Source organism: Pristiophorus japonicus, chromosome 7 (genome assembly GCF_044704955.1).
Source record: "Pristiophorus japonicus isolate sPriJap1 chromosome 7, sPriJap1.hap1, whole genome shotgun sequence".
NCBI lineage: Eukaryota > Metazoa > Chordata > Chondrichthyes > Pristiophoridae > Pristiophorus > Pristiophorus japonicus.
The window spans coordinates 243,829,637-243,855,345 of NC_091983.1; the positions used below are offsets into that span (position 1 = coordinate 243,829,637).

The window sequence follows — 25,709 nt, forward strand, 5'->3', positions numbered from 1 at the left end:
AGAAAAGAAGATTTTCTTCGAGGCCCGAAACATCGCGGCGGGTGTGTGTGTGGAAGTGTGTGTGGGGGTCTTGCTTACAGCTAGGCCCCACACACCACTGAAGCACCCCTCCCCCATTGCCTAGCCTGGGATAGCTGGAGCTACCTGGCTAAAGATTTACTAATCACCCTTTAAACATCGTTGGGAGTGTGTGCCTGGGTGGCTCCAGCTGTCCCAGGTGAAGACATCTTCTCCCACCCGAAGACCATCCCATAAGATTGTGCCTTGCTTTGTTTTCCATCATCTAGGGAGTGCGCCCCAGAAAAACACCCACCCATCGCTGTGAGGGGAGACCTGCCCTCACAGCTTCCCTCTTTCCCACCCCCTCTCTGAGCTCCTTTCTCCTTAATTGGAAAAACAATTAAGACAACTGAGCAGAGTGAGCAAGGCCCCTCCCCAATTGTCAATTCGGTGGCAGGGCCAGCTAAGACTTATGCGCAAGCGGTGTCTGTATCCACGGCGCCTCCTGCTGCCCTGCCACCGTTCAGGCTAATTACTAAGAAAAACGGGGTCAAGAGCTACACTCACGCCATAATGAGCATCGAGGAATGCGTGCGGGCGATGGCTGGGGTAGTCGGCCCCTCGGCCATTGTCGCAGCCTCCAAGATGTCTGGGAAGGCTGTATTCTTCCTGGGGTCGGAGCGGGCGGTGTCCCTGGCCCTCGAAAAGGGGCTCACGGTGGGCGGGACGTTCCTGCCGGTGGACCCTCTCGAGGCCACTGCGCAGAGGGTCATCATTTCAAACGTCCCGCCCTTTGTTCCCGCTGAGCTCTTCCTCCCTCACCTACACCAACTGGGGGAGGTAAGGTCGGGGATCATCCCAATACCGCTCGGCCTCAGGGAGAACAGCCTGCGCCATGTGTTCTCCTTCCGCCACCAGCTCTTTGTCCGGCTGGCGCGGGAGGAAACGACGGAGGGCAATTTTAATGTGGTGCACGAGGGGACTGCCTACCGCGTCTTTTGGAAGTCGGACGGCGTGCGGTGTCATGCCTGTAGGGAGGTGGGGCACGTTCGCAAGAACTGCCCCGCCTCCAAGGCCGCCAAACCACCGAAGGCGGCCAAGGCTGGCGCCGCCGCCACCCCTCCCCCTAGTAGCGTCCGCGTGCCGGGAGCTGTCGGTGCGCGGGCATAGTCAGGGGCCTTTGTATTCACGGCCTCCGGCGGGGGGGGGGGGGGGGGAGAAAGAGGGAGAACGTCCGATCGGAAAGGCGGCGCGGAGGAAGGCTAAACATCTTGAGGCAGGTCCCCTCAGTGCGCCAGACAGTCCGATTACCGCGCTCAGCCCAACCCTGTCACCGGCGAGCACGGGGTGCCCTGAGCCCGCGCCCCAGCCCTTGACCAATATCACAGAGGGGCTCGGACAAGATAAGAAAAAGGGAGGAGTGGAGCGGGAGGCCTCGGCAGACATGGAGGTCTCCCTGCCTCAGCGCCCCCCCCCCAGGAACAAAAGGAGGCGCCGCTCCAATGAGGCGGAGGGGGAACAACATCCCTCCGCGGAGGAGTCGGTGACCGCCGCGTGTCCCGCGTCCCCCACCAGCGCTGTAGGCGAGAGGAGTCTGTCCCCGGGGAGGGCGAGACAGTCGAGGCTGCCCAGCCTCTGCCTCCCAGGGATGGCGTGAAAGATCTGCCTGTCGTGGGGGCATGGGTCCAGCGGAGGAATGCATAGCCGCCGGGTCGAGCGTCCCGGGGACTGAGGCGGGCGGGGCCGAAAAGGCCGAACTTGAGCCCGCCCAGCCAATATCCAACTTCCCCCGGGATTTGCTCAACTCGGCAGAAACTGAAAATGATAATTTTACAGAACATCCACACGCTGGGCCGGGGGGTGGCGGCGGGGAGGGGGAAGAACAACAACCCTCACCCCCTACTTTGGAGCTGAGGTACTTGGAGGACCTGGAACATTACTTTGACCAGGTCTCTGTGTTCCCCGGTTCCTGGGACGGAGGGGGAACCCCTTCCGCTGTCACTTCCTGACCCAGCACCGCTTTTAAAAAAGAGCCCAGTAGGGACTCCTCTGTCAACGATCCTGGGGGTGGGATCGGGGCAGAGCCAGGGCCGAATGGAGCGGCCGGGCCGTTTGCCGTACCTCGTGCGGTCGACGGGCCGGCTGCTGGCGGCGACCTCCTCCCGGAGGGGGACGAGGGAGAAGAGCGAGTCCATCGCCAGTGAGGCGGTGGATCTCCTCGTGCCCGCCACTGAGTCCCCAGTCATTCCCGTAGAGGAACTCCGGGACTTTTTGGTCCAGAGCCAGGGTCGCCGCAACCGAGCCCATCTGGCCCTGGAAAGATGGTCCGAGCCGGGGCTGCTCGTCGCGTCCGTCCGCGCCGCCGCTAAAACCATGGCCGCGGGCGGGCCCTTATCAAAGGCGCAAGGCCTTGAGCTGCGCCGGCTCAAAGGGTTCCTCGCTGGGCTACTGAAGGAGTGGAGGTCAACAAACGACTCCACTCCCCCCACCACAATAGGTTAGGTAGAGGTTGCACTATGCTTTTGCCATGAAGATAACCATAGCCAGCCTCAACATCAACGGCAGCAGAGGCGCACACCGTAGATTTAACAATTTTTCGCTCCTGCGGGAGGGGAAATATGCAGTGTGCTTCCTGCAAGAAACCCACACCGTTCCGGGAGACGAAGCCACGTGGCTCCTGGAATGGAAAGGAAAGGTCCGCATGAGCCACCTCACTACCACTTCTTGTGGGGTGGCCATCTTGTTGGCCCCGCATTTTCAGCCGGAGATCTTGGGGGTCGAGGAGCCCGTGCCAGGCCGCTTGCTGCACGTCACGGTTCGCCTGGGGGACGTGCCGCTCCATCTCGTGAACGTGTACGCCCCTCAGCCCGGCCCGCAGCAAACGCGCTTCTTCGAAGAAGTGTCCGCTCTTGACGTCGGCAACTGCATTGTCCTCGGGGGGGGGGGGATTTTAACTGCACCCTCGAGGCGAGGGACCGCTCCAGTGCCCCGCAGAGCATGACGGCGATGGAAGCGTTGAGGGACCTGGTCGGGTCCTTCGACTTGGTGGACGTCTGGCGAAATCTCCATCCCGACTCCAGCGCCTTCACATGGGTGAGGCCTGGAGTAGGATGGTCCAGAGTCGACCGCCTTTACTGGTCTCGGGCGTACGTTTCCTGCGTCCCGGCGGTCTCCATGCGGCCGGTGCCGTGTTCGGAGCACCACCTGGTGTGGGCGGAGCTCGCTTCGCTCGAGGACGGGGTTCGCGTACTGGCATTTTAACAACCAGCTGCTGGAGGACGTGCGGTTCCAGGACTCATTCCGTCATTTCTGGGCCAACTGGAGAAGGAAGCAGGGGGGCTTCCCCTCCTTGAGGCTATGGTGGGACGTAGGCAAGGCTCACGTCCGCGTCGTGTCAAGAGTACGCGAGGGAGTCGACCAAGAGGCGGGCGGCCAGGGTCGGGCGCCTAGAAAAAGAGGTGCTCGACCTGGAATCCCGTCTCGGTCAAGTCATTGAGGACCCGGCCCTGCGGACGGTGTACGAAGCGAAGGCGGCCGCGCTGAAGGACCTGCAGCTCGTCGGGTCCCGAGGCGCGTGCGTGAGGTCGCGGATCCGGTTCCTGCGGGATCTGGACCGCGGCTCCCCCTTCTTCTACTCGCTGGAAAAAAGACAGTGTCCGTAAGCAGCTCTTGACGCTGCTGGCCGACGACGGCTCTCTCGTCTCGGATCCGGAGGGCGTCAACAACAGGGCCCGTGAATATTACGGAGCTCTGTTCTCTCCGGAGCCGTCCAGCGAGGAAGCGTGTAGAGTTTTGTGGGAGGATCTGCCGAAGGTCGGCCCGGAGGGCGCCGAAAATCTGGAAGCTCCGCTAAGCCTGGCCGAGCTGACCGGCGCCCTCGCCTGGCTCTCGAGGGGAAAAGCCCTGGGGCTGGACGGGCTGACCGTGGAGTTCCACAGGGCGCTCTGGGACGTCCTGGGGGGAGACTACGCGCGGGTCCTGGGGGAAAGTCTGGCGACCGGGGCGATGCCCCTCTCTTGGCGCAGGGCAGTCATCGTCCTGCTGCCCAAGAAGGGCGATCTCCACCTCCTTAAGAATTGGCGCCCGGTCTCCCTCCTCAGCACGGACTACAAAATCTTCGCCAGAGCGATGTCTGCTCGCCTTGGCGCCGTGCTGGACCACATGATCCACCCCGACCAGTCCGACACGGTGCCGGACAATCCACGATAACATCCATCTGGTACGGGACCTCATCCATCATTCCCAGGAGGCTGGTCTGTCGGTCGCCTTCCTATCTCTCGACCAAGAGAAGGCTTTCGACTATCTGTTCGGAACTCTGCCCGCTTTCGGGTTCGGGACGCATTTCGTCGCTCGGATCCGACTTTTGTACGCCGCTGCGGAGTGTCTGATAAAGGTTAACGGGTCCTTGACGGCGCCCCTTCGCTTTGGGAGAGGGGTGCGCCAGGGATGCCCCATGTCCGGCCAGTTATATGCCATCTGCGTGGAGCCTTTCCTGCGCCTCCTGCGGACGAGGTTGACGGGACTGGCTCTGCAAGGGCCAGGCGTGGAGGTCGTCCTCTCGGCTTACGCCGATGACGTGCTCCTCGCGGTAGAGGATCCCGCTGACCTGCGGAGGATGCGTGAGTGCCAGGAGATTTACTGGGCCGCATCCTCTGCCAGCATCAACTGGGAGAAATGTTCCGGACTCCTGGTGGGTCAGTGGCGGGTGGACTCCCTGCCGGAGGAGCTCAGGCCTTTTGCCTGGAGCACGACCCATCTCCTCTATCTGGGAGTCTACCTTAGCCCAGACGAGGAAGCCTGGCCAGCGAACTGGCAAGAGCTGGAGTCCAAGGTCGCCGCTCGCCTAGGGCGCTGGACAGGACTGCTCCGAGTGCTGTCCTACAGGGGTCGAGCGCTAGTCATAAACCAGCTGGTGGCTGCCATGTTGTGGTACCGGCTAGTCACTTTGACCCCTCCTCCTGTGTTTGTCACAGAAGAAGCTGGTGGACGACTTCTGGAACAACAGGAAGCACTGGGCCTCTGCCGCGGTCTTGAGTCTCCCGCTTGGGGAGGGCGGTCAGTCGTTGGTGTGCGTCAGCACCCAGCTCGCGACTTTCCGTCTTCAGACCCTGCAGATACCTTTACGTAGAGCCCCCTCCTAGGAGGCGTGCTCTGGCGACGTATTTCTTCCGCCAGCAGCACGGCCTCAACTACAACACGCAGCTCCTGTTTGTGAGCTTGGGGGGCGTCAGGACCACCTTCCAGGAGCTGCCTGTCTTTTACAAGGAACTCACCAGGGTCTGGAACAAAGTCTCCACCAAGCGCAGCTCTCCACCAGCTGGAGTGGCAGCGGTCCTGCAGGAGCCGCTGCTCGGGAATCCGTACCTCCACGACCGAAGTTTTAGGTGGCGGTCGGACGAGAGGGCTGTGGCTGGTGAGGTGGCCAGGGTCAGGGACCTGCTCGATGGCGGAGCGGGCTGGATGGCGCCAGACACGCCGGCGTGCCGCCTAAATTCCGTTAACGTCCGCCGCGCGGCCGATGCCATCGAGTCGCTAAAAACAGCTCTGGGCCCTGACTCCGTTAGGTGCATCGAGGAGGCTCAAGCACGTGGGGAGATCCCGTCCGAACTGACCCCCGTCCGGACGGAATTCCGGAACCTCCCTCAGGAGCCAGCGCCTCACAACTTGAGCCGACTCGAGGAAATCCCTTCCGTGCCTTTCAGTTCCTCGCGGAGGGGTTTCCTGTACGGGCTGCTCCTGCACACTCTCAACTTTGCCATCCTCGCCTGCCGTCCAGACACGCCATGGCGTACCATCTTGCCGTCCGGAGGAGGCGGGGGGCCCAGATGGAGGGCACTCAATGCGGGAGTCCTCCCAGTATTTATCGGGGACTTGGCCTGGAGGGTGGTGCACTGAGCAGTCCTATGCAATAAATTTTTTAAGCCGGTTCACGGGCTCCCAGGCCGCCTGCAATTTCTGCAGTCTGGAAGAATCCGTGTTCCATGTTTTTACTGAATGCACGAGGTTGCAGCCCGTTTTATTATTTAAAGGGGCTGCTCCTGAAATTCTGGCTGCACTTCAGTCCCACACTCCTGATCTTTGGGCACCCTGTGCGAAGGGGAGCGGGTAGGTCAGAGAGCATCCTCGTAGGACTGCTCCTGGGCACGGCCAAGGGTGCCATCAGCCGGTCCAGACTGCCTGCCTCTCTTCCGCGCCAGGGTGCCCTTGGAGATGGAGCACGCGGTGTCCACTGGTACGCTCGCGGCCTTCCGCGAGAGGTGGGCACCGGAGAGACTGGAGTGCATCGTCACCCCCGGCAACCAAATTTTAATTTGATTTTATGTTTTAACGTTTAATTTGTTTTAGTTGCCGGTGTTTTTTAGTGTCCCCCTCCCATTTTATAGGGGGCACTTGGAGGGAAAAAAAAAATGATTTTAGTGCCCAAAGAAATACTTTTTTTTTAAATAAAGGCCTTGGAAATGTTTGGTGCGCCCCCCCCCAGATCGGGGGGGGGACACGATTTAATGATTTAATGTTTTAATTTTTTTTCACAAAAGAGTTCTGTGGACCAATGATGGAGCTTTGGAGGCGTGGCCTATTCAGTTGGAGCTCTGCTGTGGAGAGAGAAGGAATTCCCTGCTGAAGCTCCTGTCTGGAAGGCCTGGAGTGAGCCCTGAGAGCAGCCCAGGAAGAGGAGGAGAGGGCTGGCTTGCTACACATTCAACGTCCAGAGGGAGAGGAGGAGAGTAGAAAATGTATCACTTTTTACTACTACAGAGAGTTGGAGAGAGGGGGAAAAGAACATCCTGAGAAAACACCATCCAGTGTGGAATAAGGGAGAGCCATTTCGACAATCCGACAGGTGGGTGTGTTTTGGTGCATTCCCCGAAAGACTTTGTTGTATCGGTGTGGGGAGGAAAGAAGACCTTTCGAGGGCCGGAACATCGCGGCGGGTCTGTGTGTGTGGAAGTGTGTGTGGGGGTCTTGCTTACAGCTAGGCCCCACACACCACTGAAGGACCCCTCCCCCATTGCCGAGCCTGGGATAGCTGGAGCTACCTGGCTGAAGAATCTTTAATCACCCTATTAAACATCGTTGGGAGTGTGTGCCTGGGTGGCTCCAGCTACCCCAGGTGAAGACATCTTCTCCCCCCACCCGAAGACCATTCTCCAAAGACTATTTTTTGCCATCTGGGGGGTGCACCCCAAGAAACACCCACCCATCGCTGTGAGGGGAGACCTCACCCACCCCTCCCCCTATTTGCGTCCGCGTGCCAGGAGCCGTAGGTGCGCGGGCATCGTCGGGGGCCTTTGTTTTCACGGCCTCTGGCTGGGGGGGGGGAGGGGGTGGGGGGGGGGGGGGGGGGGGAAGAGCGTCCGATCGGAAAGAAGGCGCGGAGGAAGGCAAAACATATCGAGGCGGGTCCCCTCAGTGCGCCAGAAAGTTTGACCACCGCGCTTAGCCCAACCCAGTCATCGGCGAGCGCGGGGTGCCCTGAGCCCGTGCCCTTGACCAATACCGCATAGGGGCTCGGGCAAAATAAGAAAAAGGGGGGGGGAGCGGAGCGGGAGGCCTCGGCAGACATGGAGGTCTCCCTGCCTCCGCGCACCCCCAGGAACAAAAGGAGGCGCCGCTCCAATGAGGCAGAGGGGGAACAACATCCCTCCGCGGAGGAGTCGGTGCCCGCCGCGTGTCCCGCGTCCCCCACCTGCGCCCCCAAACTGCGCCGTAGACTGGAGGAATCTGTCCCCGGGGAGGGAGGGGCAGTCGAGGCTGCCCAGCCTCTGCCTCCCGGGGATGGCATGGAGGATCTGCCTGTCGTGGGGGCGTGGGGGCAGCGGAGGAATACGATGCCGCCGGGTCGAGCGTTCCGGGGACTGAGGCGGGCGGGGCCGAGAAGGCCGCACCTGAGCCCGCCCAGCCAATATCCAACTTCCCCCAGGACTTGCTCGACTCGGCAGAAATACACAGTATTAACAATTTTAATGAATCTGTACACGCTAGACCGGGGGGTGGCGGCGGGGAGGGCGAAGAACACCAACCCTCGCCCCCTACTTTGGAGCGGGAGTACTTGGAGGACCTGGAGAATTTCCTAAACCAGGTCTCTCAGAGTTCCCCGGTTCCTGGGGCTGAGGGGGGAACCCCTTCCGCTGTCACTTCCTGATCCAGCACCGCTTTTAAAAGAGCCCAGTGGGGACTCCTCTGTCGACAATCCTGGGGGTGGGATCGGGGCAGAGCCAGGGCCGGATGGAGCGGCCGGGCCGTTTGCCGTACCTCGTGCGGTCGACGGGCCGGCTGAGACCTCCCGGAGGGGGACGGGGACTCGGTGGGGGACGAGGGAGAAGATCTCGAGTCCATCGCCAGGGAGGCACTGGATCTCCTCGTGCCCGCCGCTGAGTCCCCCCTCATTCCTGCAAAGGAACTCCGGGACTTTTTGGTCCAGAGCCAGGGTCGCCGCAAATGAGCCCATCTGGCCCTGGAAAGATGGTCCGAGCCGGGGCTGCTCGTCGCGTCCGTCCGCGCCGCCGCTAAAACCATGGCCGCGGGCGGGCCCTTATCAAAGGCGCAAGGCCTTGAGCTGCGCCGACTCAAAAGATTCCTCGCTGGGCTACTGAAGGAGTGGAGGTCAACAAACGACTCCACTCCCCCCCCCACACAATAGGTTAGGTAGAGGTTGCACTATGCTTTTGTCATGAAGATAACCATAGCCAGCCTCAACATCAACAGCAGCAGGGAGGCACACCGTAGATTTAACAATTTTTCGCTCCTGCGGGAGGGGAAATATGCGGTGTGCTTCCTGCAAGAAACCCATACCGTTCCGGGAGACGAAGCCACGTGGCTCCTGGAATGGCAAGGAGAGGTCCGCATGAGCCACCTCACTACCACTTCTTGTGGGGTGGCCATGTTGTTGACCCCGCATTTTCAGCTGGAGATCTTGGGGGGGGGGGGTCGAGGAGCCAGTGCCAGGCCGCTTGCTGCACGTCACGGTTCGCCTGGGGGACGTGCCGCTCCATCTCGTGAACGTGTACGCCCCTCAGCCCTGACCGCAGCAAACACGCTTCTTCGAAGGTGTCCGCTCTTCTTGGCTCCGTCGACGTCGGCGACTGCATTGTCCTCGGGGGGGATTTTAACTGCACCCTCAAGGTGAGGGACCGCTCCGGTGCCCCGCAGAGCACGACGGCGATGGAGAAGTTGAGGGACCTGGTCGGGTCCTTCGACTTGGTGGACGTCTGGCGAAATCTCCATCCCGACTCCAGCGCCTTTACTTGGGTGAGGCCTGGAGTAGGATGGTCCAGAGTGTCTCGGGCGTACGTTTCCTGCGTCCCGGTGGCCTCCATGCGACCGGTGCAGTGTTCGGACCGGTGTGGGCGGAGCTCGCTTCGCTCCGCGCGAGGACGGGGTCCGCGTACTGGCATTTTAACAACCAGCTGCTCATTCCGTCGTTTCTGGGCCGACTGGAGAAGGAAGCAGGGGGGCTTCCCCTCCTTGAGGCTGTGGTGGGACGTGGGCAAGGCTCACGTCTGCATCTTCTGTCAAGAGTACGCGAGGGGGTCGACCAAGAGGCTGGCGGCCAGGGTCGGGCGCCTAGACAAACAGGTGCTCGAACTGGACTCCCGTCTCGGTCAAGTCGTCGAGGACCCGGCCCTACGGATGGTGTATGAAGCAAAGGCCGTGCTGAAGGACCTGCAGCTCGTCGGGTCCCGAGGCGCGTGCGTGAGGTCGCGGATCCGGTTCCTGCGGGATCTTGACCGCGGCTCCCCCTTCTTCTACTCGCTGGAAAAAAGAGTGTCCGTAAGCAGCTCTTGACTCTGCTGGCCGACGACGGCTCTCTCGTCTCGGATCCGGAGGGCGTCAACAACAGGGCCCGTGAATATTACGGGGCTCTGTTCTCTCCGGAGCCGTCCAGCGAGGAAGCGCGTAGAGTTTTGTGGGAGGACGTGCCGAAGGTCGGCCCGGAGGGCGCCGAAAATCTGGAAGCTCCGCTAAGCCTGGCGGAGCTGACTGGCGCCCTCGCCCGGCTCTCGAGGGGAAAAGCCCCGGGGCTGGACGGTCTGACCGTGGAGTTCCACAGGGCGTTCTGGGACGTCCTGGGGGGCGACTACATGCGGGTCCTGGGGGAAAGTCTGGTGACCGGGGAGATGCCCCTCTCTTGGCGCAGGGCAGTCATCGTCCTGCTGCCCAAGAAGGGCAATCTCCACCTCCTTAAGAACTGGCGCCCGGTCTCCCTCCTCAGCACGGACTACAAAATCTTCGCCAGGGCGATGTATGCTCGGCTTGGCGCCATGCTGGACCACATGATCCACCCCGACCAGTCCTACACGGTCCCGGGCCGGACAATCCACGATAACATCTATCTGGTCCCTCATCCATCATTCCCAGGAGGCTGGTCTGTCGGTCGCCTTCCTGTCTCTCGACCAAGAGAAGGCGTTCGACAGGGTGGATCACGACTATCTGTTTGGAACTCTGCGCACTTTCGGGTTCGGGACGCATTTCGTCGCCCGGATCCGACTTTTGTATGCCGCCGCGGAGTGTCTGATAAAGGTTAACGGGTCCTTGACGGCGCCCCTTCGCTTTGAGAGAGGGGTGCGCCAGGGATGCCCCACGTCCGGCCAGTTATATGCCATCTGCGTGGAGCCTTTCCTGCGCCTCCTGCAGACGAGGTTGACGGGACTGGTTCTGCAAGGGCCGGGCGTGGAGGCCGTCCTCTCGGCTTACGCCGATGACGTGCTCCTCGCGGTAGAGGATCCCGCTGACCTGCGGAGGATGCGTGAGTGCCAGGAGATTTACTCGGCCGCATCCTCTGCCAGGATCAACTGGGAGAAATGTTCCGGACTCCTGGTGCGTCAGTGGCGGTGGACTCCCTGCCGGAGGAGCTCAGGCCTTTTGCCTGGAGCACGACCCATCTCCTCTATCTGGGAGTCTACCTTAGCCCCGACGAGGAAGCCTGGCCGGCGAACTGGCAAGAGCTGGAGGCCAAGGTCGCCGCTCGCCTAGGGCGCTGGACAGGATTGCTCAGAGTATTGTCCTCCAGGGGTCAAGCGCTAGTCATAAACCAGCTGGTGGCCACCATGTTTTGGTACCGGCTGGTCACTTTGACCCCTCCCACTGCGTTTGTCACCAAGATACAGAAGAAGCTGGTGGACTTCTTCTGGAACAACAGGAAGCACTGGGTCTCTGCCGCAGTCTTGAGTCTCCCGCTTGGGGAGGGCGGTCAGTCGTTGGTGTGCGTCAGCACCCAGCTCGCAACTTTCCGTCTTCAGACCCTGCAGAGATACCTTTACGTCGAGCCCCCTCCTCGGTGGCGTGCTCTGGCGACGTATTCCGCTAGCAGCACAGCCTCAACTACGACACGCAGCTCCTGTTTGAGAGCTTGGGGGCGTCAGGACCGCCTTCCAGGAGCTGCCTGTCTTTTACAAGGAATTCACCAGGGTCTGGAACAAAGTCTCCACCAAGCACAGCACTCCACCGGCTGGAGTGGCGGCTGTCCTGCAGGAGCCGCTGCTCGGGAATCCGTACCTCCACGACCGAGGTTTTAGATGGCGGTCGGACGAGAGGGCTGTGGCTGGTGAGGTGACCAGGGTCAGGGACCTGCTCGATGGCGGAGGAGCGGGCTGGATGGCGCCAGACACGCTGGCGCGGCGCCTAAATTCCACCAACGTCCGCCGCGCGGCCGATGTCATCGAGTCGCTAAAAACAGCTCTGGGCCCTGACTCCGTTAGATGCATCGAGGAGGCTCAAGCACGTGGGGAGATCCCGTCCGAACTGACCCCCGTCCGGACGGAATTCCTCATCGGCGCCAAACCCCGGAACCTCTCGGGAGCCGGCTCCTCACAACTTGAGCCGCCTCAAGGAAATCCCCTCCGTGCCTTTCAGTTCCGCGCGGAGGGGTTTCCTGTACGGGCTGCTCCTGCACACACTCAACTTTTCCATCCTCGCCTGCCGTCCGGACACGCCATGACGCACCATCTTGCCTTCCGGAGGAGGCAGGGGTCCCCGATGGAGGGCACTCTACGCGGGAGTCTTCCCAGTATTTATCGGGGACTTGGCCTGGAGGGTGGTGCACGGAGCAGTCCCGTACAATAAATTTTTAAGCCGGTTCACGGGCTCCCAGGCCGCCTGCAATTTCTGCGGTCTGGAAGAGTCCGTGTTCCATGTTATTATGGAATGCACAAGGTTGCAGCCCCCGTTTTATTATTTAAAGGGGCTGCTCCTGAAAATCTGGCTGCACTTCAGATCTTTGGGACCTTGGAGTGCTTGTCCACAGAACTCTTTTTTGGGGAAACGAAAACATTAAATCGTGGCCCCCCCGATCTGGGGGACACACCAAACATTTACAAGGCCCTGTGCGGAGGGGAGCGGGTAGGTCCGAGGGCCTCCTCGTAGGACTGCTCCTGGGCACGGCCAAGGGTGCCATCAGCCGGTCCAGGCAGCGGGCGGTCGAGGGGGTCGTTCAACCTGACTGCCTGCCTCTCTTCCGCGCGTACATCCGCGCCAGGGTATCCTTGGAGATGGAGCATGCGGTGTCCACCGGTACGCTCGCGGCCTTCCGCGAGAGGTGAGCACCGGAGGGACTGGAGTGCATCCAAATTTTAATTTGATTTTATGTTTTAAAGTTTAATTTGTTTTAATTGCCAGTGTTTTTAGTGTCCCCCTCCCCTTTTATAGGGGGCACTTGGAGAAAAAAAGAGATATGATTTTAGTGCCCAAAAAAAATGTTTTTTAAAAAGGGCCTTGTAAATGTTTGGTGCATCCCCCAGATCGGGGGGGCCACGATTTAATGTTTTCGTTTCCCCCAAAAAAAAGAGTTCTGTGGACAAGCACTCCAAGTTCCCTTTGTTCATCTGCACTATTAAGTGGCCCACCGCCTATTGTGTCTACCCTTTCCTTATTAGCCCTCCCAAAGTGGACCACCTCACAGTTCTCTGAATTAAATTCCATTTGCCACTGCTCTGCCCACCTGACCAGTAGATTGATATCCTCCTGCAGCCCATGACTTTCCTCTTCATTATCAACCACGCAGCCAATTTTAGTGTCGTCTGGAGACATCTTAAATCATACCCCCTATATTCAAATCTAAATCATTGATATACCACAAAAAGCAAGTGATCCAGTATGGAGCCCTGCGGAACCCCACTGGAAAGATCCTCCCAGTCACAAAAACATCAATCATTACCCTTTGCTTCCTACCTCCAAGTCAATTTTGGATCCAACTTGCCACTTTGCCCTGTATCCCATGGGCTTTAACCTTCAGGGCCAGTCTACCATGTGGGATCTTATCAAAAGCCTTGTTAAAGTCTATATACTACATCGTACACACTACCCTCATGGTTACCTCCTCAAAAAATTCAATCAGGTTCACACAATCTTCCTTTAACAAATTTGTGCTGACTGACCCGAGTTAATCCTTGCCTTTCCAAATTCAGATTTATCCTGTCTTTCAGGACTTTTTCCAATAATTTTCCCACCGAGGTTAGGCTGACAGGCCTGTAATTACTCGGCCTATCCCTTTTTCCTTTCTTAAACAAGGGTACATTAGCAGTCCTCCAATCCTCCAGCACCATGCCCAGATCCAAAAAGGAAAATGGTCAAGGCCTCTGCTATTTCCTCTTTTACTTGGCTCAACAGCCTGGGATGCATCACAGATGTTTCCATGAAGGACCAGGTATTCCAGTCCTGAACTCCAATTGAAGGGATGGAAGATGCTGTGCGCGGATTTTTTAACGTGCGCATCAGCCACCTCACAGGCTCGACAGAGCTAGGCCTTTATCCAGTGGCAAGGATTAACCAGGCAGACTCGAGACTTGCTCTGCTGCATGGACCTAGAGCACGCAGTGTGGGCTGGCCCATGCTGCCTTGGGCCCTCGGCTCTTCAGGGCCCAGAAGAAGTGGGTGATGGGGAAGGATTCACTCCAATCTGATACTGTATGGCCTGTGAGAGACTCGGTATCTCCATGTGTGTCACCTTTCTAGAACTAACGCTAAATGAGAGAATAGTCGATCTCTATAATCAATGTCCCAGTGGCGTGGTAACATAAAATGGCCACCATGAACAAATTTAAAATGGATGACTGAAGTTGTGTGTGGATTGTTACTGTGGTTCTGGGAGAGCCAGAGACACAGACAGCGCGCACGTCAGATAGTTGGGCAGAGAGAGGGACAGAGCGACACAAAGTTAGGACTCATGAGATTGGGGGTAATATATTATATTATGTTATATTATATGGATTGCTTGCTGTCCCTACATGTTAACTTTCAGTGATTCGTGTGCAAGGATACCCAGGTCCAACTGAGTCCCAACATTTTTCAATCTCTCCTTTTAAAGATACTGCTTTTCTATTTTGCCTACCAATGTGGATAACTTCACATTTCTCCACATTACATTCCATCTGCCATGTTCTTGGCCACTCATTTAACCAGTCTGTGTCCCTTTGCAGCCTTTTTGCATTGACTTTACAAATTACATTCCCACCGAGCTTCATATCAGCAAACTTGAATACATTACACTCGGCCCTCTCATCCAAGTCATTGATACAGCTTGTGAATAGCTGAGGCCCAAGCACTGATCCTTGGTACCCCTCTAGTTATATCCTGCCAACCCAAAAATGACCCATTTATTCCTACTCTGATTTCTGTCCGTTAACATAGAAAATAGGTGCAGGAGTAGGCCATTCGGTCCTTCGAGCCTGCACCATCATTCAATATCATGCAACTTCGGTATCCCATTCCTGCTTTCTCTCCATACTCCTTGATCTAACGCCCCTTTGAATATATCTAACCAACTCTCAATCCAGGTCATTAAGATAAAGTCACCCTGAAGAACACGCTGAACAGGACATTGCGTTCCTAACTCGCTACGTGGCCCACACGCACCCGTCCCAACTCCAAGATAACAATTACGGCCAATGGAATTTATTTCAGGCCACTTCTGAAGCGAAAAATCGGCATGGATCGGGTCTGGCCCAAATACCTGGCCCGCACAAGCAGAGACTTGTGCCATCCACAAACCCAAGGATTTTGCAGCTACTTTGTTGTACTGAAAATCTTTTCATAGCAAAGCCTTTATCAACCACCTAGCCACATTAATTTAAAACATCTTGGGCATAATATACAGGTGGTGAAAAAAGTTCATATTTAATTCATAATCATCTGTTAAAGCTTATAATATGCTGTCATGTATGTACTTTTGGGATCACTAGCCACTAGATGGAGTCACTGTTGGAGGCCACTGGGCTGCACGCACGTGTGCGCAGCCCAAGTATAAAAAGCCAGCCATTTTGTATATTAGTCACTTTGGGCCTTAATAAAGCAGAGCCAAGGTCAGACCTCTTGGAGTTAAACAGTACTCAGTCTAACAGTTATTGCACACACAACATTTGGCAACAAGAACCTTTGCATGCAAAAATGAGCACAATTGGATTGTTGGAGCGATTAGTGGAAGAAGCTTGGGCAGACTGAGCCATTTGAGCCAGTTCTTCGTGGCCAACAAAATGTAGATCGGCAACGCAGATAGATGCTGGGCTGTGTTCCTCACAGTTTGCGGTCCAAAAATTTATGGTCTAAGAAAGAATCTACTACTGCCTGTGAGTCCAACAGAGAAGACTTATGAAGAATTGTGTACACTGGTACAGGACCACCTTAAGTCAGACAAAGGCATCACCATCTCAGATACAGATTTTACACGCACATTCGTTCAGAGGGCCAGAATGTAGCAGAATTCGTTGCCGACCTGAGACATCTAGCAGGACCGTGCAAGTTCGAAGCTGTGTTGGCAGACATGCTGTCGGCATCAACCACGAGGTGATCCTGTGTAAACTACTGGCGGTGGAGACATTGGACTTGAACAGGGCCATCAAGATCACTCAGTCATGCATGACGACAGATAGAAGTCGAATGCAGATATCAATGGGGAAAAAAAAAACGAAACTCAGCAAGTACTGTAAATATGATTGATTCGGCGTTCGGCAGAGCAGCACATGGCAGGGCCTACCCAACTGAGTACGCGAAACCTGTGCCAGCGGGAATGCATCCAATTTCTCCATGTTGACGTTGTGGGGGAAATCACCGGCGCAAGCAGTATCGATTTAAGCAATATAGTTGCAAAGGCTGTCAGAGTGGGGCATCTCCAGCGCAAGTGTCCGCAGATGAGCAAGCGTGCAGCGACACCACGTGGAGGATGGTCAGACTAGCACGGATCCGGAAATGCAATCAGAGATACCAGGAGGAGGAAGTGTATGGACTGTACTCGTTCCTAACTAAGATCAAACCGATAATGATCAATGTGAAATTTAATGGGGTGCCGGTATCGATGGAACTGGACACGGGGGCAAGTCAATCGATAATGAGCCAGAGAGCTTTTGACAAGCTGTGGGATACTAAGGCTGAGGCCCAGGCTAAGTCCAGTCAATACCAAGTTGCGCACATACACCAAAGAACTCAATGGTGATTGGCAGTGCCACAATTAAAGTGTCGTATGATGGTGCAGTTCACAACCTACCACTATGGATTGTCTCAGGCAATGGCCCAACGCTGTTCAGCAGGAACTGGCTTGAAAAAAAAAAATCAGATGCTATTGGAACTACATCAAAGCGTTGTCGGAGAAAGATACATGTGCCCAAGTACTGAGCAAATTCCCCTCGCTGTTCGAACCAGGCATCGGCAACTTCATGGGAGCCAAGGTGCAGATCCACATCCATCATATATGATGAGGGAGAAGGTTGAAATTGAACTGGACAGACTCCAATGTGACGGGATCATATCACCGGTTGAATTTAATCAATGGGCCAGCCCCATTGTTCCTGTACTGAAATGTGATGGCAGTCAGAATCTGTGGAGACTACAAGGCTACAATCAACAGGGTTTCAAAACAGGATCAGTACCCGTCACCAAAGGCTGATGACTTGTTTGCAACACTAGCAGGGGGGGGGGGGGGGTCATTCACCAAACTGGACTTGACGTCGGCCGACATGCACAGGAGCTGGTCGAGACGTCGGAGACTTACGTGCATCAACACCTATAAAAGGACTGTTTATTTATCACAGGTGCTCTTTTGCAATTTGCTCGGCTGCAGCAATATTGCAGAGGACCATGGAGAGTCTACTGAAGTCAGTTGTATTCCAAGATGACATCCTGATCACAGGTCGTGACTCTGAGGAACATCTGAAAGAGGTTCTACATCATCTAGTCAAAGTGGGACTCAGATTGAAACACTCGAAGTGCGTCTTCATGGCACCAGAGGTCAAATTCCTGCTAATGGAAAATTCAGGCCCACGGACGCGAATGCACCCAAACCGCAGAATGTGACGGAGCTGCTCAACTACTTCGGTAACTTCCTATCTAAATTGGAGAACCTTATTAGGACCACTGCACCTGTTGCTAAGAAAAGGCGACAACTGGGTGTGGGGTGTGTCTCAAGACAGAGCTTTTGAGAAAGCCACTAATCTGCTTTGGTCTAACAAGCTGCAGGTGCATTATGACCCATGTAAACATTTAGTATTGGCCTGTGATGCTTCGTCATATGGAATTGATTGCATGCTCCAACAAGCTAATGAGTCGGGTAAACTTCAGCCAGTTGCGTATGTTCCAAAAAATGTCTAAAATGGAAAGAGCCTACAGCATGGTAGAGAAAGAAGCACTAGTCAGTGTGTATGGGGTTAAAAAGATGCATCAGTTTCTGTTTGGTCTTTGGTTTGAACTGGAGACAGATCATAAGCCGCTCATTTTATTGTTGTGTGGAAATTTATTTTTTAGAAAAGTTACATTTCCTGTTAAATGTACCCTTTTGTAATAAAACAAAATGGAGTCTCGGTTCTCCCAGAAGCCCCTGCAGCAGACAGCCTGTTTCTGCATAAACATACTAATTTAGTCAGCTGTCAAGGTTAAGAAAAGCCATCTGTGTGAGCGAGGGAACCTTGAACAGAAAGAATGTCCTGCTGTACTCCCTATTAATAACTGTTGCTAGGCTAAACCTTAGAAGTACTAGATAAAGATTGTATAGATATGTAAAGACTAAAGCAAGGATGTAGTGTTAATTAAGTGATTGAAGAACTGCTTATCTGTATTTGCTGACCGCAAGGGCAGAACGGATATGTGATGGAACCATAATTTGTTTGTTCTTCTGTATAAAGATATTGTGATTTTGTACCACTGTAGAAGTCTTTGCTCACCCTTTGACTGAGTGAAACTTTTCCTTGCAGCAAGTAAAACTTATTAAAAAAGGAACATCTACCGGAGCTGTTTGTGTCAGAGTCTTATATGGAGAGTTAAATTGAGAGTCGAGATTTCGACATCCGAAAACAAAGATATCATTACCAATGCTTCATCCCGCATCGAGGTAAGCACTGACATTATCCGCTTATGATTGTCATTCACCATAGACCTGGCACTGAGAATTGCGCCGATCCTTTGAGCTGTCTGCCGTTGCCCACACCGGAGATGGAAACGCCACAACCGGCAGACCTATTGTTATATGGATGCTTTTGAGTGTATTCACTGGAGTTTAGAAGGATGAGAGGGGATCTCATAGAAACATAAAATTCTGATGGGACTGGACAGGTTAGATGCAGAAAAAATGTTCCCTATGTTGGGGAAGTCCAGAGCCAGGGGACACAGTCGAAGAATAAGGGTTAAGCCATTTAGGACTGATATGAGGAGAAACTTCTTCACTCAGAGTTGTTAACCTGTGGAATTCCCTACCACAGAGTGTTGTTGATGCCAGTTCATTGGGTCGGAGGCCTATAAAAGGCCCAGCGGCAGCGAGAGGCAGCGGCAGTTGGTGAGGCGCGAGTCCGGGGTCGGAGGCCTATAAAAGGCCCAGCGGCAGCGAGAGGCAGCGGCAGTTGGTGAGGCGCGAGTCCGGGGTCGGAGGCCTATAAAAGGCCCAGCGGCAGCGAGAGGCGGCGGCAGTTGGTGAGGCGCGAGTCCGGGGTCAGAGGCCTATAAAAGGCATGCTTGTGCAGCTACAGGGAGAAGGCAAAAAAGAAGTAGAAAGAAACAGAAAGGTGACGTCACAGCCAAGGGGGGTAAGTGATTGGCGAGTAGTTTTTCTTTTTTCGCTTCTAGAAGTGAGCAAACTTTAGCATTGTTGTTGCTTATCTAAGGGTGAAGTCATGGCAGGAGAGCTCAGTCACGTATTATGCTCCTCCTGTACCATGTGGGAACTCAAGGACAACTCGAGTGTTCCTGACGACTACGTGTGCGGGAATTGTATCCGCCTCCAGCTCCTGACGGACCGCGTTGCGGAGTTGGAGCTGAGGGTGGATTCACTCTGGAGCATCCACGATGCTGAGAATGACGTGAGTAGCATGTGTAGCGAGTTGGTCTTACCGCAGGTGAAGGGTCCACAGCCAGATAGGGAATGGAAGACCAGCAGGAAGAGCAGTGCAAGGAAGGTAGTGCAGGGGTCCCCTGTGGTCATTCCCCTGCAAAACAGATACACTGCTTTGAGTACTGTTGAGGGGATGACTCATCAGGGGAGGGCAGCAGCAGCCAAGTTCATGGCACCGTGGCTGGCTCTGTTGAACAGGAGGGGAGGAAAAAGAGTGGGAGAGCGATAGTGATAGGGGATTCGATTGTAAGGGGAATAGATAGGCGTTTCTGCGGCCGCAACCGAGACTCCAGGATGGTATGTTGCCTTCCTGGTGCAAAGGTCAAGGATGTCTCTGAGCGGATGCAGGACATTCTAAAAAAGGAGAGAGAACAGCCAGTTGTCGTGGTGCACATTGGTACCAACGACATAGGTTTAAAAAAAAAGGGATGAGGTCCGACAAAACGAATTTAAGGAGCTAGGAGCTAAATTAAAAAGTAGGACCTCAAAAGTAGTAATCTCAGGATTGCTACTAGTGCCACGTGCTAGTCAAGAGTAGGAATCACAGGATAGCGCAGATGAATACATGGCTTGAGCAGTGGTGCAGCAGGGAGGGATTCAAATTCATGGGGCATTGGAACCGGTTCTGCGGGAGGTGGGACCAGTACAAAGCGGACGGTCTGCACCTGGGCAGGACCGGAACCAATGTCCGAGGGGGGAGTGTTTGCTAGTGCTGTTGGGGAGGAGTTAAACTAATATGGCAGAGGGATGGGAATCAATGCAGGGAGACAGAGGGAAACAAAAATGAGACAAAAGCAAAAGACAGAAAGGAGATGAAGGAAAGTGGAGGGCAGAGAAACCCAAGACAAAAAACAAAAAGGGCCACTGTACAGCAAAATTCTAAAAGGACAAAGGGTGTTAAAAAAAACAAGCCTGAAGGCTTTGTGTCTTAATGCAAGGAGTATCCGTAATAATTGGATGAATTAACTGTGCAAATAGAGGTTAACAAATATGATGTGATTGGGATTACAGAGACAAGGCTCCAGGATGATCAGGGCTGGGAACTCAACATCCAGGGGCAGTCAACATTCAGGAAGGATAGAATAAAAGGAAAAGGAGGTGGGGTAGCATTGCTGGTTCAAGGAGAGATTAATGCAATAGTTAGAATGGACATCAGCTTGGATGATGTCAAATCTATATGGGTAGAACTGCAGAACACCAAAGGGCAAAAAACATTAATGGGAGTTGTGTACAGACCTCCAAACAGTAGTAGTAATGTTGGGGAGGGCATCAAACAGGAAATTAGGGGTGCATGCAATAAGGGTGCAGCAGTTATAATGGTGACTTTAATATGCACATAGATTGGGCTAACCAAATTGGAAGCAATACGGTGGAGGAGGATTTCCTGGAGTGCATAAGGGATGGTTTTCTAGACCAATATGTCAAGGAACCAACTAGAGGGGAGGCCATCTTAGACTGGGTGTTGTGTAATGAGGGGAATTCATTAGCAATGCCGTTGTGAGAGACCCCTTGGGGAAGAGTGACCATAATATGGTGGAATTCTGCATTAGGATGGAGAATGAAACAGTTAATTCAGAACCATGGTCCAGAATGTAAAGGAGGGTAACTTTGAAGGTATGAGGCGTGAATTAGCTAGGATTGATTGGCGAATGATACTTAAGGGGTTGACTGGATGGGCAATGGCAGACATTTAGAGGCCGCATGGATGAACTTACATTCCAATCTGTCGTAAAAATAAAAAAAGGGAAGGTGGATTAACCGTGGCTATCAAGGGAATTCAGGGATAGTATTAAAGCCAAGGAAGTGGCATACAAATTGGCCAGAAATAGCAGTGAACCCAGAGACTGGGAGAAATTTAGAACTCAGCAGAGGAGGACAAAGGGTTTGATTAGGGCAGGGAAAATAGAGTACGAGAAGAAGCTTGCAGGGAACATTAAGACGGATTGCAAAAGTTTCTATAGGTATGTAAAGAGAAAAAGGTTAGTAAAGACAAACGTAGGTCCCCTGCAGTCAGAATCAGGGGAAGTCATAACGGGGAACAAAGAAATGGCGGACCAATTGAACAAGTACTTTGGTTCGGTATTCACTAAGGAGGACACTAACAACCTTCCGGATATAAGAGGGGTTAGAGGGTCTAGTAAGGAGGAGGAACTGAGGGAAATCCTTATTAGTCGGGAAATTGTGTTGGGGAAATTAATGGGATTGAAGGCCGATAAATCCTCAGGGCCTGATGGACTGCATCCCAGAGTACTTAAGGAGGTGGCCTTGGAAATAGCAGATGCATTGACAGTCATTTTCCAACATTCCATTGACTCTGGATCAGTTCCTATCGAGTGGAGGGTAGCCAATGTAACCCCACTTTTTAAAAAAGGAGGGAGAGAGAAAACAGGGAATTTTCGACCGGTAAGCCTGACATCGGTAGTGAGCAAGATGATGGAATCAATTATTAAGGATGTCATAGCAGCGCATTTGGAAAGAGGTGACATGATAGGTCCAAGTCAGCATGGATTTGTGAAAGGGAAATCATGCTCGACAAATCTTTTGGAATTTTTTGAGGATGTTTCCAGTAGAATGGACAAGGGAGAACCAGTTGATGTGGTATATTTGGATTTCCAGAAGGCTTTCGACAAGGTCCCACACAAGAGATTAATGTGCAAAGTTAAAGCACATGGGATTGGGGGTAGTGTGCTGACATGGATTGAGAACTGGTTGTCAGACAGGAAGCAAAGAGTAGAAGTAAATGGGTACTTTTCAGAATGGCAGGCAGTGACTGGTGGGGTACCGCAAGGTTCTGTGCTGGGGCCCCAGCTGTTTACACTGTACATTAATGATTTAGACGAGGGGATTAAATGTAGTATCTCCAAATTTGCAGATGACACCAAGTTAGGTGGCAGTGTGAGCTGCGAGGAGGATGCTATGAGGCTGCAGAGCGACTTGGATAGGTTAGGTGAGTGGGCAAATGCATGGCAGATGAAGTATAATGTGGATAAATGTGAGGTTATCCACTTTGGTGGTAAAAAGAGAGAGACAGACTATTATCTGAATGGTGACAGATTAGGAAAAGGGGAGGTTCAACGAGACCTGGGTGTCATGGTACATCAGTCATTGAAGGTTGGCATGCAGGTACAGCAGGCGATTAAGAAAGCAAATGACATGTTAGCCTTCATAGCAAGGGGATTTGAGTACAGGGGCAGGGAGGTGTTGCTACAGTTGTACAGGACCTTGGTGAGGCCACACCTGGAGTATTGTGTACAGTTTTGGTCTCCTAACCTGAGGAAGGACATTCTTGCTATTGAGGGAGTGCAGCGAAGGTTCACCAGACTGATTCGCGGGATGGCAGAACTGACCTATCAAGAAAGACTGGATCAACTGGGCTTGTATTCACTGGAGTTCAGAAGAATGAGAGGGGGCCTCATAGAAACGTTTAAAATACTGATGGTTTAGACAGGTTAGATGCAGGAAGAATGTTCCCAATGTTGGGGAAGTCCAGAACCAGGGGTCACAGTCTAAGGATAAGGGGTAAGCCATTTCAGATCGAGATGAGGAGGAACTTCTTCACCCAGAGAGTGGTGAACCTGTGGAATTCTCTACCACAGAAAGTTGTTGAGGCCAATTCACTAAATATATTCAAAAGAGTTAGATGTCGTCCTTACTACTAAAGGGGATCAAGGGGTATGGTGAGAAAGCAGGGTTGGGGTATGAAGTTGCATGTTCAGCCATGAACTCATTGAATGGCAGCGCAGGCTAGAAGGGCCGAATGGCCTACTCCTGCACCTATTTTCTATGTTTCTATATTGAAGAGGGAGTTAGATATGGCCCTTACGGCTAAAAGGGATCAAGGGGTATGGAGAGAAAGCAGGAAAGGGGTACTGAGGTGAATGATCAGCCATGATCTATTGAAAGGTGGTGCAGGCTCGAAGGGCCAAATGGCCGACTCCTACACCTATTTTCTATGTTTCTATGGATAGAGAACTGGTTGGTAGACAGGAAACAGAGAGTTGGGATAAAAGGGTCCTTTTCAGAATGGCAGGCACTGACTAGTGGGGTGCACAGGGCTCTGTGCTGGGACCCCAGCTGTTTACAATGTACATGAAGGAATTGAGTGCAATATCTCCAAGTTTGCAGACGACACTAAGCTGGGTGGCGGTGTGGGCTGTGAGGAGGACACTAAGAGGCTGCAGGGTGACTTGGACAGGTTAGGCGAGTGGGTAAACGCATGGCAGCTGCAGTTTCAAGTGGATAAATGTGAGGTTATCCACTTTGGGGGCAAAAACACAAAGGAAGAATATTATCTGAAAGGCGGCAGATTAAGAAAAGGGGAGGTGCAATGAGACCTAGGTGTCATGGTACATCAGTCATTGAAAGCTGGCATGCAGGTACAGCAGGCAGTGAAAGGCAGCAAATGGTATGTTGGCCTTCATAGCTAGGGGATGAGAGTATTGGAGCAGGGAGGTTTTACTGCAGTTGTACAGGGCCTTAGTGAGGCCTCACCTGGAACAGTGTGTTCAGTTTTGGTCTCCTAATCTGAGGAAGGACATTCTTGCTATTGAGGGAGTGCAGTGAAGGTTCACCAGATTGATTCCTGGGATGGCAGGACTGACATATGAAGAGAGACTGGATCGACTGGGCCTGTATTCATTGGAGTTTAGAAGGATGAGAGGATCTCAAGAAACATAAAATTGTGACGGGACTGGACAGAATAGATGCAGGAATAATGTTCCCGATGTTGGGGAGGTCCAGAACGAAGGGGCATAATCTAAGGATCAGGAGTAAGCCATTTAGGACTGAGATGATGATAAACTTCACTCAGTTGTTAACCTGTGGAATTCCCTGCTGCAGAGAGTTGTTGATGCCAGTTCATTGGATATATTGAAGAGGGATTTAGATATGGCCCTTACGGCTAAAGGGATCAAGGGGTATGGAGAGACAGCAGGAAAGGGGCACTGAGCTGAATGATCAGCCATGATCTTGTTGAATGGTGGTGCAGGCTCGAAGGGCTGAATGGCCTACTCCTGCATCTATTTTCTTTGTTTCTATGCTTCACCCCAGTCACAGCTCAACAAGACCAGACCTGGATCTGATTTTAGCAGTGGTGAAGAGTTGCATCCTCAAAGGTGATTTGCTTGGGTATGGCAGACCAATGTGCAAGGAGACCAAACCTTACATTCATCACAAAGACGAACTGTCTATTCAGTTGGATTGTATACTGTGGGGCAATCATGTTGTTATACCCAAGAAAGGAAGAGAGAAATTTGTACTTGAGCTACATAGCACACATCCCGGCATTGTAATGATGAAAGCCATCGCCAGATCTCATGTATGGTGGCTGGGAATTGACTGAGCTGTGTGCATCAGTGCAACACTTGCATGCAGCTCAACACACCACCAGCAGAATTGCTGCTGAGTAGGTGGTTGTGACCATCCAAACCATGGTCCAGGATCCACATAGACTTTGCAGGTCCCTTCCTGGGGAAGATGTTTTTAGTTGTGGTGGATGCATATTCGAAGTGGATAGAGTGTATAATCATGTCATCCAGCACATCTACAGCTACATTGAGAAGCTCTGTCATGTTCACGACACATGGTCTGCCAGACATCATTGTTAGCAAGAACAGATCGTGCTTCACCAGTCAGGAGTTTCAAGAGTTCATGAAACTCAATGGTTTCAAACATGCAAGGTCAGCACCATTCAAACCTGCATCCAATGGGCAAGCAGAACATGCTGTCCAAATCATAAAGCAGAGTATGAAGTGAGTAATCCAAGGATCACTGCAGATCCACCAGTCATGCATATTGCTTAGTTACAGGACAATACCACAACTCTTTTGGGGGACAAAACAAACAGTTCGATCAAGTGCCCCCCGATCTGGGGGACACTCCAGACACTTTTCAACTGTCCTTTTTTAGGACAAGTCCACAAACACTTGCTGGAGTCTCAGCTGCTGAATTAATGATGGAGAGGTCTTAAGACCAAGCTATCTCTTATACACACTGACTTGAATATAGAAGACAAAGTCAGCAAGAGTATCACGATTGCGCAGCTGTGTCACATGATATTTCTGTAAATGATCCTATATATGTTCTGAATTATGGTTAGGGTCCCAGGTGGATCGCTGGTACTGTCTTGGCCAAAGAGGGCAAGAGTATTTATTGTCAAGCTCAAAAATGGGCAAACATGCAGAAAACATATCAGACAAAGCTGCGGCACAGACGAACCAGAAGAGTTGGAGGAAGAGACAATCGACGACCAACCAACCTACCCCCAGTCATCAGTGAACTGGGACTTTCAATCACTGACATGTTCAATGAAACAAGACTTTTAATCCCCGACATGGCCACTGCCACTCCCACCCCCACCAGGTCAGCCACCCAGCTACCAGTCACAACAGACTCTGAACATTCACCA

At 53.3% G+C, this 25,709-nt stretch overlaps 1 protein-coding gene across 1 annotated transcript in view; it reads right to left on the reverse strand.

Annotated features, from left to right (window-relative positions):
- LOC139266712 (dynein axonemal heavy chain 8-like) overlaps nucleotides 1-25,709 on the reverse strand; it is a 2,132,242-nt gene that overhangs the window by 2,103,862 nt on the left and 2,671 nt on the right. The gene's annotated exons all lie outside the window — the stretch shown is intronic.